This window comes from Gopherus flavomarginatus, chromosome 4 (assembly GCF_025201925.1).
Source record: "Gopherus flavomarginatus isolate rGopFla2 chromosome 4, rGopFla2.mat.asm, whole genome shotgun sequence".
Taxonomy (NCBI): domain Eukaryota; kingdom Metazoa; phylum Chordata; order Testudines; family Testudinidae; genus Gopherus; species Gopherus flavomarginatus.
In genome coordinates this window covers 130,880,658-130,897,485 of record NC_066620.1, presented here as the reverse complement: position 1 = coordinate 130,897,485, position 16,828 = coordinate 130,880,658, and the positions used below count along the sequence as shown (strand labels likewise).

General features: G+C 42.5%; 1 protein-coding gene across 4 annotated transcripts in view; it reads right to left on the bottom strand.

The window, feature by feature from the left end:
• The window catches only part of FYN (FYN proto-oncogene, Src family tyrosine kinase), a 181,574-nt gene extending 171,500 nt beyond the window's left edge, over positions 1–10,074 (bottom strand). For 2 of the 4 annotated variants that reach the window (XM_050949697.1, XM_050949698.1), the window contains exon 1: positions 9,774–10,074. The gene's annotated coding sequence lies outside the window, so the exon portion shown is untranslated. The remainder of the gene's footprint in view (positions 1–9,773) is intronic. The other 2 variants (XM_050949699.1, XM_050949700.1) reach the window with 2 other exon arrangements.
• Positions 10,075–16,828: the final 6,754 nt, after the last annotated feature.

The window sequence follows — 16,828 nt, the reverse complement described above, 5'->3', positions numbered from 1 at the left end:
GAATGACTCTGCGAGGCTCCGATGGCTGAGGGCTGCGGGTCAGCCCCTTGGCTGCGCTCCTTTCTTTGAGAGATGGGTGCCCCTCTGGGTGAGGGAAAGGACAGCAGGTGCCCAGGAGAGGGGGAGCTCAGCAGCCTGGCATGGTCTGGGGCACTGACCCTCCAAGTTCACTCCAACCACAGGCGGGACTTGAATGTCCAACCTTCTTGGTGCCCAGGCCTGGTAAGGCGGAAGTGATCATTCACTAGGCACCCCGTGCTCTAGTTAGAAGGGTGCCATCTCTCAGCAACATATGGGGCCCATGTGCCTGCTGGGCACCCATGCATAGTCCACCTCCCCAGGGTATGGGGGACCTAAGCAAGTTGGTTGGAAGTCCCAGAGACTGTCTGATCTGTTCTGCTCCCCTTCCCCCGGCTTCCCAAACATGCAGCCCCAACCTCCCTGACTCCTGCGGAATACTCAGCAAGGGGGACTCAAGGAGATGGGGACTGCTCTTTGTCAGAGAGAGAGAGAGAGAGAGAGGTTTTGGTTTGTGCCCTGACATGATGTGACCTTTTAAGGAGCAGCTGCATGAGCCTTGGCTTATTTATGGGGAATGAGAAGAGTGTGATTGCTCCTGTAATCATTTTTAATGCAGATGGGTATGATGGAGTTATTATATTCCAACCAGGCATGGAGAGGAGTGTGTTTCCTTTTTCCTCTCTCTGCTGTGTTTCCATGAGCATTTTCTGTTGAGCTCTTGAACTTGCTTTAAAATAACAGTATTTTACTTCATGCTGAATAGCCTGGGCCCAGCATATCTCAAAGATTGCCTAAAGCTTCAGGATGAAGATCATGATATACAACTTTGCTCCTCAGGCACAAGCTTGTCTATGTGGAACACAGAGCTGTTTCAGGGGCTCGTCCAAGATTGTGGCACAAAACTCCCACAGGAGCTAAGGACCATCACAAACCTTACCACCTTCAGCTGCAAGTGCAAGGGCTTTGTTAGCAGTTTTTACCCACCATATTTTATTTTGTAATTTTTTCTTTTATAATTTATTTTATTTTTGCCCTAGGGCTACCATTGCTGGTACCCTAGTGGCAGCCACCTCCATCTGCAACTGAAACTTGTAAATACTGTAAATAAACCTCTGCAGCTGTGTCAGTCTCCTGCCTTTTACAATCATTTCCCTTGGGGGCCCACAAATATGTTTGGTGCCAGGCTCACAAAAGGTTAATCTGGCCCTGCTTGCAAGCAACTCTATTACTTAGATTTCCAAACTAAAAATATTCATAGGGAATTTGGATGAACTGTGGGGTTTAGGAATTCAAACCGACCCATTGGAGGGTCTCTCAACACTAGTTACTGTACATCAGTAATGCTAGAATGTAGTAAAACTGATGGACACAAATAGTACCTTCACACTAAGGATTTTAAAACACTTGTAAAATAAGTTAATTTACCCTTCTTTGTAAAGTAGAAAAGATGGAGACACAGAATTTAAGATTACTTGGCAAGACAATAGCCGAGTGAGAAAAGAAGCAGCCATGTCTCCTAAATACCCTCTCTCTCATTCTAACAAGCAGATAGCAATATATCCCCATCCACTGCAAAAGTAAAAATATAAGACAGAGAACCTGTTTTAGCACATTAACAGATTAGAGAGTGAGAGATTCCAAGAGAGTCCATCTACAAGATGGACTAAAAACCAGGTAAAATGCCATTAATCTCACTAATTTAAAAAAAAAAAAAAAGAGAGAGAGAGAGAGACATTATTTGCAGAAGAGTATAACTCGCCTACTAGAAAGGTAGAGGCCTTTATCCTGAGTCTTACACTTACCCATGCAGATGTGGTTATATCCAACCCATTGCTTCTTAGTGAGGTATGTATAAAGAAAAACCCAGCCATAGTTACAATAATGGAGTTAATAGCTCCCATCATACCTCCTGAAAACCTCACAGACAAAGTCAAGGAGTTACTGGAGCAATGGTATCAGCCCCATGACAAAACTTTCTCTCTCACCTTCCTGTCTAATGTTAAGTTGTAAAATAATGACCAGCTGAGGACAACATATGGGGAATTAATTAGTATAAAGAAAAGTCTAGGGAGAATTAATGTGAATCAAAACTGAACATGTAGAATACTGACAACCTTTACTCCACGCTTAACGCTGTACCACGAGTCATAGGATGTTGGCTGATAAGTTTTCAGTATCACTTCACTAATATACTTGTGAAAAAATGTTTCCAAAGCAGAAACTACCTTGACAAATGAAGACCTGACAAACGCATACAACACAAAAATGAGTAAGAATGCAAGCATGTCAGAAATATTCAACACATTTTGAACAACGCTAATTTATTATTATTATTATTATTATTATTTTTACTAGAGAAAAATTAAAAAAGTGCTGTAGAATAGCAGAAGCTGCTAGGACTCTCCTTGGGTTTTAAAAAAAAATCTCTAGGCATTTATACTGTACTCCTCACAACAGTATCAAAAGCCTCAGGGTCAATGTTATAAAATTTACCATTAAACCCAATTTTTGCTATCTTGACAGTATGATCTTTTTTATAAAATGCCAAGATGAACAGAGCAGAAACATCAGGTGGCACACTTCATCTTTTTGCAAACCGATCATATCTTGGAGATCTTTTAAAGAGTAAATATTAAAAAACTAAGTTATTTTTGTACAAATAATGGCCCACTTAATTTAAAGGAGGGCTTAATATGTCACAATATTTACTAGTAGATGCATATCTACTCATCTTCCCTTTACTATGATAGTGATTAAAAACATAGACTAATGATATTTGATTCACTCCAATAGTCCAACCACTACATTCATCTTGGACTACTGGATTTGCAGAATTTTGCAAGCCTGATTTAGAGCACTCTCTTTAGGGTTAAGCTAGTCCATCCACAGCAAGCTCTATCTGGAATTCCATTGAGACAAATTTACAGGAAGACTGCCTGCTTGTGGATCCTATATCTTCACCAACCAACACCAGAAAAGGTAGGTTTGGGGAACTAAAATATTTTATGTTGCGATTTGATTCCTCAAGCTACCCTGCTGCTGAAGTTCAGGTAATATTTATTCATATTTCATAAATTGAAAAAAAAAATCAAAGCATTTATAAACAGGGTGATTATCTGGAAAACCTCGGCCTGAATTGCAAATGCATGCTAATACACTGTAAAGGTTTGTAGCCATGAATTTGGAATAGCACAAGTGGTATAGCTCTAAGTGAACTCTGCAATTTATGGGAACTTGTTTGTGACAAGACTTTTATCACCCCAAATACTCTGTAAACATCTCTACAGAAATATTTGAGAAATTTTCTTTTTCTAAAATGGCACGTAAGCCATAAGCTGCATTTCACATCTTAGTTCGTATTCCTGACAGTTAAGGGGCAAGATCATTGCTGTTATAACTGGACTCAACTTCATTAAATGTGGCCCAAAAACCTATGCTTGAACAACAAACGTAACATTCTTTGAAGTATCCACCATTCTAAAATAGAAGAGATGCAGTGAAAGGCCCATTTGTTTTTATATTCTAAATCAGTGGTTTTCAACCTGTGGTCATCAGACCCATGGAGGGTCTGCAGACTATGTCTAAGGGGACTGCGAAAGGTGACTATGGCCTGGTCTACACTACGCATTTAAACCGAATTTAGCAGCGTTAAACCGATTTAACCCTGCACCCGTCCACACAAGGCCCTTTATATCGATAAAAAGGGCTCTGCAAATGAAAAAAGGTTGAAAACTACCCTTCTAAATGGTAATCCAGCTAACGGATGCATAAAACTTGATGATTTGAGTTTGCACATGTAATAGAGTTTTGTCAAAGCTTCCATTTATTTTGTATTTATACAAAAATGGATGCCTGAATCTCTCAAATAAGGTCTCAGGAAGAGTCTCTGCCATGAAACTGGATTCCCCCCCCCCTTTAATTATATTTTTTAAAAAAATGAAAATCTTTCTGTGATGCATCTACATTCTTCAGACATCACCTGTGCATGACCCTTACTTTTCTCTGTTGCTGCTTTTCAGCTCCTGGATCTCCTTGGCCTCTGACGCTTCTCCTACCTTTTTTAAGCTCTCCCCTACTTCTATGCACATCATGCTGTTACTGTCAATTCAGCTTCAGAACAATTTTCAGTCACTTCATTACAAGTGACATAATGTAATCATTTAAGAAAATATTTTTAAAAGGGCTTTTTAAGGCTTTAGAACCGACACTTCGTGAGTCATCTGAAGCATAAGCCCTGTGATTCAAGATTGTGAAAACAAGGTTTTGTTAATGAGGTCTCTAGGGTTTAACAAGCGCCCTATCTTTTAGTGCTAAGCGACAGAGTTTCCTTTACGCTATCCTACAAAGTTCTTTACAGTTTTTTAGGATAGCACTGGAAAGTGCAAACTGCAATTAGATGATGTGAAGCACTCTCCCTGGCAGTACAGCTCACTGGATATCCACCTGTTTCAGAGATTAGTGCCTTGGCTACACTGGCGCTTTACAGCGCTGCAACTTTCTCACTCAGGGGTGTGAAAAAAACACCGAGCGCTGCAAGATACCGCGTTGTAAAGCGCCAGCGTAAACAGTGCCGCAGTGCTAAACCCCATCAGGATGTGGAGTACGTGCAGCGCTGGGAGAGCTCTCTCCCAGCGCTGGCGCTGCGACCACACTCGCACTTCAAAGCGCTGCTGCGGCAGCACTTTGAAGTTTCAAGTGTAGCCATATCCTAGCATGCCACAGAGGAGCAAGTTCCCAACACCACTGTTTCCAGCTCCTTACACCTACTGCATGCCTACAGTATGAAATGGACATGGATTTATGTGGGCTCAAGAGAAGAGGGAGCACATTATGCTGGCTCTTCTTCTCCCTTTCTGCTACTTTGGGGGATTTTTCCAACCTCCTATTTGCTTGCCCCCAGCTCTCACAACTGCAACACACAGTTTATTTTATTGCCTTGGGTCTCAGTATGAAGCATTGTATTTACAATCCTTGGAGCTGCTCTTTGATTAAAGATATTTTTCTGTAATTCATCTGCTTACCCACAAAAACTCTACAAAGTTATTTGTGTGGTAGAAGAATGTTTTTAGATATAAGGCTTTGCTGGAGTTAATGTCATCCTCTCAGTTTAAAAAAAGTTTTATGCTAAATAAAGGTCTTGGGTCCAACTCTGTGCTAGTCTTTTAGTAGTCTTGCTCCCTGTGCTAGGCTTCCACAGTTGTGATAGGCAGGGTGTTCCATCAATATCAAGTGACATAGGTTCCTGTCCTCCCATGAAACTCACTTCCTCTCCTGTTCTGAAGTTGCCCAAACAGGTTATTTTTGTGAGCCTCATTTTTATGGGGCATTTTTTGGGGTGGGGGACATATAGCAGGAATGTTGATTAAGGCATGAAATTCAGGGGGCAAAGCTGGTTGGAAAAATTTCAGACCCATTTTCCAATGGAAAATGGAGTTCCACTTAAACTGAAACTTGTCACAAGATTAGTTTCAATTTTGCAGAAGTTTCATTTTGGAACAAAAAATCAAAATGTTCTGACATCAAAACATCTTGTTTCGGCATTTTTGAAATAAAACATTTTTATTTTTGTTTTGAAACTTAAAACATATGAAACAAAGTTAAATTATACATTATAAAATAGAAGAGTGCAAGTTGAAACAGAAGTTCTCAACTGCCCTGAAACAAAAAAATCTTAGCAATTTTCCTTTGTGCAGAATTTTGAGGGTTTTGTTCTGATTCGAAATGAAGCTAAATTTAAAAACCCTTTGCAAAATGAATTGTTATCCTTCAGCCAGTGCTAGACAGGAGATGGGGTACTTTTCCTTTGCTGCAAGGCCTAATTAGTTTCTGATGTATATGGTCAAAGTTATTAGTTTTGTAAATAAATAATAATAATTGGAGATATACCTATCTCCTAGAACTGCAAGGGACCTTGAAAGGTCATCAAGTCCAGCCTCCTGACTTCACTAGCAGGACCAAGTGTTTATGGTCCCACTCCTGAAGAGACATGATTACCTTCACAAACAAGTATTCCCACTAACTTCAATGAGACTGCTTGCATGAGTAAAATTAAGCACATACACAAGTGTATAAGAATCTGGTCTTTCATTTGATGTGGTCAGTGTCAATGGCACCTAAGTCCATATCCTCAAGAGGTATTTATATGCCTAACTCCACTTGAAACCAACTGCAGTTAGAAGCCTACAGAGCTCTGAAGATCTGGACTATACATTCTAAGATAGATGCTTTTTTGGACAGTTGCTTATAAATGTAAAGTAAAGGAACAGCATTTTTCATAAGGGCAGAGAACTTTTAGTGACTGCTGACTTCAGTTAGCGTTGCAAGTGCTCAGCATCTCTGAAAAATCATGTACTAAATAAATGGCTGACTTGCAACATATAGATCCAAATCCTGCAAACCCTTATTCACCGAACTAGACCTTAATTGCCAGATCTCAATGAGACTACTGAGGCAAGGGCTGGCAGGGTCAAGCCCTATTTTTGTAGCAGTGACTTAATCACTATAATGAATTCTTAGGGGGGCAGAAAGGGAGGCATTATTAGTTCTCTTACTCTTGAAGGAAGATCACAGTAAGAGTACACAGTGTCAAATGCAGAACTGTGATAAGTTCACATGTACAATGCTTTGAACATGTAATAATATTTTATGCAGAACTAATACTTTCTAACAACTGAAAAAATAACACTCTTGTGAGGTATACACAACCTTAAATCATCATGGAGGGACCATGTAGTTTTAACTTGTCTAACTGAATTTTTATTAGACCATAAATCCAGTGAAAATCATATCATGCCTGTGTTCATTTTAATCAAGCCCATAGAGCCAATGGCCCCAAAGGTCCTTTTCATGCTACGCTCCACTTGTGCACATTTGGAAAACGTTACTCAGATGCTTCATGCAATGTAATTATTGAACAATTAAAAACTATATTAAGACAATTGATTTTACAACACTCTTTGTATTTTACTCTGAATTTTTATATTAACTGGTTTTAATTTTTAAAAATCTAATATGAGTGTTAACAGTGAAGTTAAAAATAACCTTTACTTGTAGTTTTCCATCATATCCATAGTATCTTCACTGACAGCTCTGCCTAGTATTTTGTTTCATCTCTACATGCAGGTGTCCTTATTGCCTAATAAGGACTGTATTCAGCCAGTCTGAAAACTATTTCCTGTTAATTATAAAATTTAATATAACTTAAGTAATATCCCCATGCCATTACACGCTTTATCAAAAGATAATATAGCATAACTTCAGTGTGTGTCCAGAGCTGAGGAAAGTGTCAAAGTTAATTACCTCACAAAACACATCCCAATGAAGGAAATTATTATTATTGCATGCACATGGTATTGAAATGAGTTCATAAATTGATACTTTTAAAGTTATTTTTGCATTAGTGCTTAATACCAATAGGCTCACAGAAAAAACCCACAAGAACAATCTGAATATTCCAGTGAGCTTCTCACATGAGTTTACAGAACAGGAATGAAATAAGCTTAGTCCACATAATAACTGAAAAGGCAGCTATTAAGCCATATTACTTTTAACGAAGAAAAAAAACACACTGGTCACAAATGTAATAAAATGTATTAAAAGTGATTCCATTTTTTCAAGAGGAACCTCGGCAAGACACGTTTTAAAAAATATCATACATAATTGACATCCGTTAGGTTCAACTAATCTTTTTTCTTAGAATATGCATCAAGCATTAAAGGTTTGAGTGAATTCTCTATTATTCCAAGATCTTCTGCTCTTCTGGCTTGGATGATTTCAACTGGCAGGCAAAGGTGGGTGGGAGGGGAAAAACAAGAAAACCACTTTTGGTTAACTTTTAAGAAATCACTATTGTTACAAAAACAACTAAAAAGGTTATAACTGAAATATTAAAAAGACATTTCCTCCCTATATATTCCCCCACTTAGTTTGCTTTGTTCATTTAACAGAACTTTATATACAGTTTTCTCTGTGTGAGTCTGTCATAGCAAATGAGTGAAAACCTATTTTTAAAAAATTGGAACATGGGATTGTAAAACCACAAAACTCAGCATGTGAGTGTAGTGCTGGAAACTACTTTCAATTCATTATTGAAATAGTCTTTATTTCAAGTTAGCAGTGTCCCTTTAATTTGCTGTTCTTCATCTATGGGAGCTAGACAAAACCCTAACAAACCCACTTCCCCTACAAACATATAAGCAAAAGATCTTCACCTGCAATTGTTCAGAGCATTGGCAAGGGAGTACCAGTTAAAAGATATTTAGAAAACTGGAAAGTATGACAGCCATTTGGGTAGTTAGAGGAAGGATGTGGGAGGTAAGGAGGCTGCATACAGGCAGGAAAGTGACAAGGTCTCTAAAAGCATGTTCACTACTCTGTGTTTCTTACAAACCCGCTCTGTTATTAATCATTCTAAGAAACAGAATGTATCAAAATGACTGATGAAAAACTGCAGTGTGTTCCCTTGCACTTGACCAAAATCTTCTCCTTAAGCATCAGCCCCATCTCTCTCTCCCTCCCCAATCACTACTGAATGGATGAGGCTATTATGTTCTCATTTTAGAATTAAAGAAATCCACATGGAACAGCAGCAAGGCAAGTTATTGAGGCAGTAGAAACCAGATTTCACATTATTAAAGAAACTTTGACTACAAATATACTGTAGCTCTGCAGATGCAGCAAAATGTTGGCACCCGTGGTGTGGCATTTGGTATCTTTCACTAATCTAAATGTGGCTGGAAAGGAATTGAGAGCAGATCAGCGGCCTCATCTGGGGAGAGAGAAGCCCCAGGGAACAGAGAAAAGAAACAAGAAGCAAACCTCCTTTCAAATCCTACCACCCTTGGGCATTTTGTGCCTCTCTTCACTGAAAGGGCCCTTTGTCACACACACAAATCCTATAAAATCTAAGAGGGATAGATGGCTGTTTTATTTGTTATTCCCCCTCCCCCTTTTTCTCTCCCCTAAATTGCAGCAAATAAAGCCCTGTGATGAATCTCAGTTACCCCTTTCTAGCTCAGTAACTAATAAAGCCTCACCCTGCAGTTCAAGAGTTAAAATGGGGGTGGGGACAGAATGGGACAAAACCAAAAACATGCAAATGGTCCAAAGCAGGAGAATGGCAGCATGGGTCAGAGCCCAGCTACACATGAGCATCAATTATTAAATGATTACATCATAGTTCGTATTTAGTTCCTCTAGAGCGCTTCAGAGCCACAAAACATTAAACAAAACGTGAATTGATCAAGCCGCACAGCGCCACGGGCTCCCCCCAGCAAGCTTGTTATATTCTGCCAGAACTGGCTTACCATCGCCCATCATCCTCAGCAGCAGCAGGGTCACAACAATCCACCCCCAGGGCCAACCCCGCAGTGCCCGCACGATCAGCAGCAGCAATAAAGCTTCCGTTTTTCTTGGGGGTAAACTACTACGGGGGGGGGGGGGCAAAAACAAACGTGTACGGAAAAATACATAAAACTGATGTAAGGCTTCTGCATCCGCAGCCTCTCCCCCTCCCCTCCTGGCACCGCTCCCCTTGGCGGGGCTCCAGCTGCACGCCTAGGCCAGGGGGCTCGGGGTGGAGGGCACCTGCAGCAGCGCTGCCCCGACCTCTCCCGAGAAAGCCTCCCACACACCCACCGACACCCACACAAAGGAAACAACACAGCAGCGGCCGGCGGCGCAGCATCTCCTCCTCCTCCTCCCCAGGGTCCCCCCCCGGGCCGCAGCCGGGCCCTGGGGCTTCGCTCCCTTACCTGAAGCTCAGCGCAGGGCTGGCGCGGCCAAGCCACGCTCACAGCATCCCCCTCGCGGCGGGGGGCCGCCCCAGGTGACTCCTCCCCGCCCGCCAACGCCGGCTCCTCCAGGGACCACACGGGCGCAGCAAGGAGCGGGGCGAGGCAGCGAAGACCCCGGGAGCCGAGGCAGCAACGCGCGGGCTACAGCCGGGGGAGGGAGGGAGACGGGCTCGCAGGGGCGTCGCTCCGACTCGCCGCGTCCTCCCCTCCCGAGCGACAGCGGCGGAGCCCGGCTCCGGCTCGCTCCCCCCGCCTGACAGATGGCGCAACCGCAGCCGCGCCCCCGGCCAACTCACGCTGCTTCGCCGGAGCCGGGTCCCCCCCCGCCGCGGGGGCGGCCCGAGACTGGCAGCCCCAGCCGGCCTATGGCGAGGCGCAGCGGTGGGGGGGCTGCCGCAGTTATTGGCAGGCGGCGGCAGAGGAGGAGCTGGGGTGCGCTGGATTAGGTTGGGCGCCCCCGGCTTGTAGCGGGGTGGGCGGCTAGGTGGGCCTGGTGCCTTGGAAGAGCTGTAGTACCGGGCACGACACCCTTCGTTTGCCGGTCGCTCGCCCTCTGCCCTGCTGTGCTTTGCAATGCACCGGGGCGTTCTCCCGTCTGACTAGTGAAGGGCGCAGGTGGCACCGGTCAGAGAAGGCTGGAGCAGTGGGGCCGAAAGTAGCGGTGCTGCTGCACCCTCTGGCTTGAAGTAGTATGAAAAAATTAATAAACACCAAACGTGTGGTTTCCCTCAGCAGCACCCACACTATCAAAATTGTGCCAGCCCCCCTGGCTTGGAGGTATTAAATCATCCTCTTCTCCCCAGGAAAAAATGCAGGAGCTCGGAACTGGGAGCTTGGATAGGCCCATTGTAGCTTTAATGGACCTCTTCAAATCAAAGCTGGATTCTGGACCCTCGCATATGGAGGGGGGGCGCAAGTAGGAGGGTTTTGGTTAGGGCCCATCCATATTCTAATATTTTGCAATGTGAGGTCACAGTGTTGCCAGCTCTTGATATTTTATTGCTCACTTGAAATATTTGGTGTTTTTCTCAAAGCAGGAGCCCCTGGTGTCCTGTGATTATATGAGACTGTCAGTTCCCATTTATTTTTAAAACAAGCCTCTTGCCTCACGGTGGCAGAGGAAAATACTAAATAAATATATCATACAATTCAGAAACAAGAGTGAAAAGAAAAAATAACACTCTATTCAAACAAACAAACAATTTAGGACATTTGACGGTTTGGGATTGGCAATATATAAGAAAACACTGCCAGTAAAATGTACAGGTCTCACCAGTACTGTGGTTATAATCATTTTCACTTATTGCAATTATTAGTAATGGCAAATATTTAGCACTTATATAATGCCTTTCACCCAAGGATCACAAAGCATTTTGAAGAGATTGATATTACTAGGTTATGAACTCTTCCAGATAGAGTTTGTGTCTACTTTTATGTCCATACAACATGTAGCACAGGGCCCGCTTCCCCACCCTGATCTTGACTTGGGCTTCCAGGAAGTACAGTAGTGTAAATAAGGACACACTTCACCAACCATGGAAATAACAAATGAAGGGAAAAGTCTCCTGTGTTCCTTGCCACTTCCACATTGCCTCTAGGATGACCAGACAGCAAATGTGAAAAATTGGAGAGGGGGTGGGGGGTAATAGGAGCCTCCATAAGAAAAAGACCCAAAAATCGGGACTGTCCCTATAAAATCGGGACAACTGGTCACCCTAATTGACTCCTACACTGTCACCAACACTCCAACATTCCATAAGGCTTTCATTTCCACCTCCAACACCAATTGAAAAGCAATATGTATCCCAGCTTCAAACTTGCATTATAAAGCAAAATCTTAACAGTAACCTCAGATGCTCCTGTTTCAACAGATGAGTACATCTGACTGTCACACATTCCTTATATTTTAGAGGTTATTCTCCCTTAACATTGCTGAACTCACCATTAAGATTCTCTGGATGAGGGGTGAAATACAGAAATGGGGGGGGGGGCGAAGGAAATAAGAGAAATTCTACAGGAATATTTTATTTTAAATTGGTATTATATTTAATAAGACTGCACCCTCTAAATGTTTCCTCTCGGGTTTCAGATATTTAACCCAATGAAGCATTTGATCTTGTTGATTTATGATGTCAAAAGAATTTCTTGATGGAATTATAGTCTTAATATGTTCAACTGAGGGCTTATTTCCTATCAGGCTGCCCACAGCAGTGTGATTACAAGAACACTTCAGCTTCCTGGATTTCTGTAGAGATGTTTTTTGTCTGTTCATTTTAATTCAGGACCTTGGTGTGCACATATAGTGACTTTGTATGTGGAGCTTCTTTTGAAACCAATGAGAGTTCGTGAGCACAAAGTGTGGGCTATGTTGGGCCACAGTTGGGCAAAAAAAATGTGAACAAAACCATTTTTTTGCCAAAAAATGCAGATTCAAATCAACCAAAACATTTCACAGATTCACGTGGACTCAAACTGATTTTTTTTTCAGAACTGCCAGTGAACTGAAAAATCAGTTATTTCCACAACTTTATACGGGGCCTACAATGTTGTTGATTAAGTTATAATTTGACTACAGAAGCATGAACACTCAAACAAAAATGGTCAGGATTTTAAGTAACAATTCAAATTCCTTCCCAGTCTCAGTTAAACCAGTATTTAATATGACTTTTCTATCTTTAGGCCTGGTCTATACTTAAAAGTTTTAAGAGCATAGCTATGAGCATAGTAATGCATATGAAAAAATCTATATAGGTAGGCTGGCAAATACTCTAGCGTAGATGCAGTTATACTGGCAAAAACGTCCTTTTGCCAGTAGAGCATCTGTTGCTTGGGGATCTGGTGAAAACTATACTTGTAAAAATCTCTCCCTGTATAAACTACATTTCCACTAAGAGAGTTTGGTGGTATAGTTATTTCAGCAAACCCTTTTTTGTGTAGACAGAGCCTTAGTTGCAAGCAACAGTCGTAAACATAAAATAAATTTACTTTTACCAAGTTTATAAACATTAACAAGTTGAACTAATATAGAAGAGAAACAAATACAATGAAAAACAGGTAAGCAATAGATGCAGTCTTAATCTTAAACTCTAAGGGCTACATTGTGGCTCTAAATCAGTGTTAGTAGTAGAGAGAAGTGTGGAGATGCATTGTCTCAGAAATATTGGGTGAAATCCTGGTTCTGTTGAAGTCAACGGCAAAATTCCCATTGATTTCAAGGAGGCCAAGATTTCATCCATTGTACCTGAGGCAGGCACAGTGCTTCAGGGGCGTGTGCAATGGAGGATCAAGCAGGAGTTGGGGGGCACAGAACTCGTCTGGCCCTGGACTGGGGCGGGAGATGACAGCTCCTTCGGCCCTGGGACTGTGGGGAGAGATCCAGGTCCTCTGGCTGCCGGGAAAGAGTGAGCTCTTCTAGCTGTGGGGGTGGGGGTGCGGAAGAGCCAGCTCTTCCAGCTGCGGGAGCAGGGCTGCCCAGAGAGGGGGGCAAGTGGGGCAATTTGCCCCAGGCCCCACAGGGGCCCCCACAAGAATATAGTATTCTATAGTATTATAACTTTTTTTTTTATGGAAGGGGCCCCCGAAATTGCTTTGCCCCAGGCCCCCTCAATCCTCTGGGCAGCCCTGTGCGGGAGTGAGGGGAGAGCCAGCTCCTCTAGCCACAGAGGGAACAGATAATGCCCCTCCAAAAGCAGCCAAATATTTATTCCTATGCACGCCCTTGCTTTAAAAAGTTGCAGTGGGTGCTTTTCTTTCCAGTAGCAGTCTCGCTTTCCTGTGCTAGAGCAATGTGGAAGAAGAGTAGAACTATGGCCCTGCCAGCTTTGGGGATTCCAGTGAAGCTAGAAATCCCAGGAGCTTGATCTCAGGCAATGCAATGGCAGGGTTTATGCCTGGCCCCTACAAAGTCACTCAAGGTGAACCCTTCTTGTGTCCTGCCCCCTAAACCTCCTCCATTGCGCGCCGCAGGGCCCTGCACAATCTTAGTTAATAGATCTTGGATGCTACAGCAATTAATCAATAGGCCAAATGCCCTCTTCCCTGCGTGGTGTGGAGTGGAACAAAACACATACCATTTTTTATTTTAATTTGTATTTTAAAAAAGAAGAATGCCTATCCCAGGCTTTAGGTGCTTATGCTTTGAATTAAAAATATGACTTCATAAAGAAAATAAAACAAAACCAGCAGCTCTTCAACCCAAACCAGAAACCAACCAACCAGTCAATGATGACAGACCCAAACAATACCACATCAGCCTCAAGCCTGAGTAAATAGATTTGCTTGGCTATGTGCCCCTGAAAGTTAAATGATTTGGGCTAGTACAGCCAAAATGGATGAAGGGGGGTATAAGGGAGAGGGTAGTTCCAAAGTTGAAGGCCAGCCAACTGCCTCATTCTAGCATCCTGAGGAATTGCTGTGGTAATTCTTGATGGCATCTCCAGATTATCCTAGGGCTATAAAAACCAGCACTATCCCAGTGAGTTCCCTCCCTGCTGAAGTTCCACTACTAGAGAGGTAAGATTTGGTGGCGAGTTGCTTCTTGAAATAGTGTAGCTGTCGGAAGCAGGTAGCTGGCCTAATATAAACACTCTATTGGTGTTAGCCCCTGGCCTCCACCACTACTGTGAGATGACATCAAGACATCTACCTTTAGGAGTCATTGGGGAGATCTGACAGGCAGGGCCGGCTCCAGGCACCAGCTAAAGAAGCAGATGCCTGGGGCGGCCAATACAAAGGGGGCAGCACTCCACCCGCTATTGGGGCGGCCTGTCTGTGTCTTCGGCAGGAATTTGGTGGTGAGTCCCTCAGTCCCTCTCTTCTTCTTTGAGCTGCCGCTGAAGTGCCGCAAAAAAGGAAGAGAGGGAGTGAAGGACCCACCGCTAAACAGTGGGGTGGTGCGATTGCACTGCCACGGCTTTTTTTTCTGCTTCAGGTGGCAGAAAACCTGGAGCCGGCCCTGCTGACAGGAGTCCTCCAACTTTTATTTATTTCAAAAAGTACAGCTACGTAATTTGCACAGCACCTCTCATTTCTCCCTACATGGTTACTTGCACCAATAACAACAAAATATTCAGGTTGCTTCCAGTCCCAAGAGACCAATCACTTATCCTAAATCAATTGGTACCCTAGATCTTACACCAAAGATAATGCCTATAATCAATCCAGTAATAAACTATCTAAAAGTTTATTAACTAGGAAAAAGAAATGAGAGTTATTTATAGGCTAAAGCAAGCAAAGATGTACACACAAATGAGTTATCACCTATGATTCCCAAAAATGACAGAGAGATGGTAATCTGTCAATTCAAAACGTCTTTTAAGTTGGACTCTGGATTAACCCCTAGGGGTTGCTGTGAGAGTTCAAACAGCAAAGAGATGAAAAGTTTTCTTGTGACCCTGTTTTATTTTTACATTTGGCCTTCCAGTCCATGAGATGAGCTTCCTTGCACGTAGCATTTCCAAGGTGTATATGTTTGGTTACCAGGTGTGAGTTTGTCAGATCTTAGTTAACACCTGCAGGTGTAGTTACATCTGTTACTTGGTTTATCAGCATTACATCCTGTGTCCTTTATCTTTCTTATACCTACTTCTGCCTTTACACTGTAAGAGCTATACTGTGAGATAAGAGCTTCTATCCATTCTGGTTTTAGTTTTGTATATTTTATCAGCTGTAGAATCACGTATGGCAGTATATATAAAATAATTTCAATGTAGGGGAAGTATCGGAACTTGTCTGTAATATTGTAATGGGATGGCAGTATTTGCCTGAACATCTCACCATTGTGATGGTGCCATCCATAAAGCTTTATGGAAATATGCTTATGTGTGTGTGTGTGTATATATATATATATATATATATATATATATATATATGCTACATATGCCATGTAACATATCTCTGTAAAGGTCATGATCTACTGCCTTTTGTATGCATGTATCATTTTTGTATTTGAAATTATAAATATTGGCTGCATATTTGTTTGATTCTAAGTAGGCTGTAGTGAAGCAGGTGGTCAGCTTCCTGAGAAAAGACTATTCTCAGTAAGTGCCCCATCAAGAAACATTTAAGCCAACAATGAATTTGGAGACACCAATCCACATCTGGACTTTCCCAGGAATATGGCTTGGCTGGTAAGGAACTTAGTCATGCATGGACATGTGACTTGCCCAGGTGACTCCAATACTCCGTTTTGGAGCTGGACTTTGCATAAGAGAGAGAGGAGGGGGTCTTCACCCACAAGAGAAAGTATATTTAAGCCCAGGGGAGACCCCTCCATTTTGTCTTCAGCTGGCTAAAGAGAGAGCCTCTCCACCCCCAAAGATACCTGAAAGAAACTGGAACAAGTTGTGAGTGATTGCTGGACCCAGACTAAAAGGAGATTAGTCTGTAAAAGGAATCAGTCTGGAACCGGTGAGGATCTTATTTGTATTCAGTTTCTTACTGTATTAGACATAGACTGGCGTGTTTTATTTTATTTTGCTTGGTAATTCACTTTGTTCTGTTGTTACTACTTGGAACCACTTAAATCCTACTTTCTGTATTTAATAAAATCACTTTTTACTTATTAATCAACTCAGAGTATGTGCTAATAACTGGGGGGGGGGGGCAAACAGCTGTGCATCTCTATCTCTGTCAGTGTTAGAGGGCAAACAATTTATGAGTTTACCCTGTATAAGCTTTATACAGGTTAAAACGGATTTATTTGGGTTTAGACTCCATTGGGAGTTGGGCATCTGAGTGTTAAAGACAAGAACACTTCTGTTAGCTGCTTTCAGGTAAGCCTACAGCCATTAGGGGACGTGATTCAGACCTGGGTCTGGGTTTGCAGCAGGCTAGAGAGTCTGTCTCAGACCAGGCAGGGCACTGAATTCCTAAGATGCCTGGGCAGGAAAGCAGGGGCAGAAGTATTCTTGGAACATCAGGTAGCAGCTCCCAAAGGGGGTTCTGTGATCCAACCCGTCACAACCATGTTAGCAGGATTTCTTTTCTTTTTCATAATGGCAAAGACTGACTAG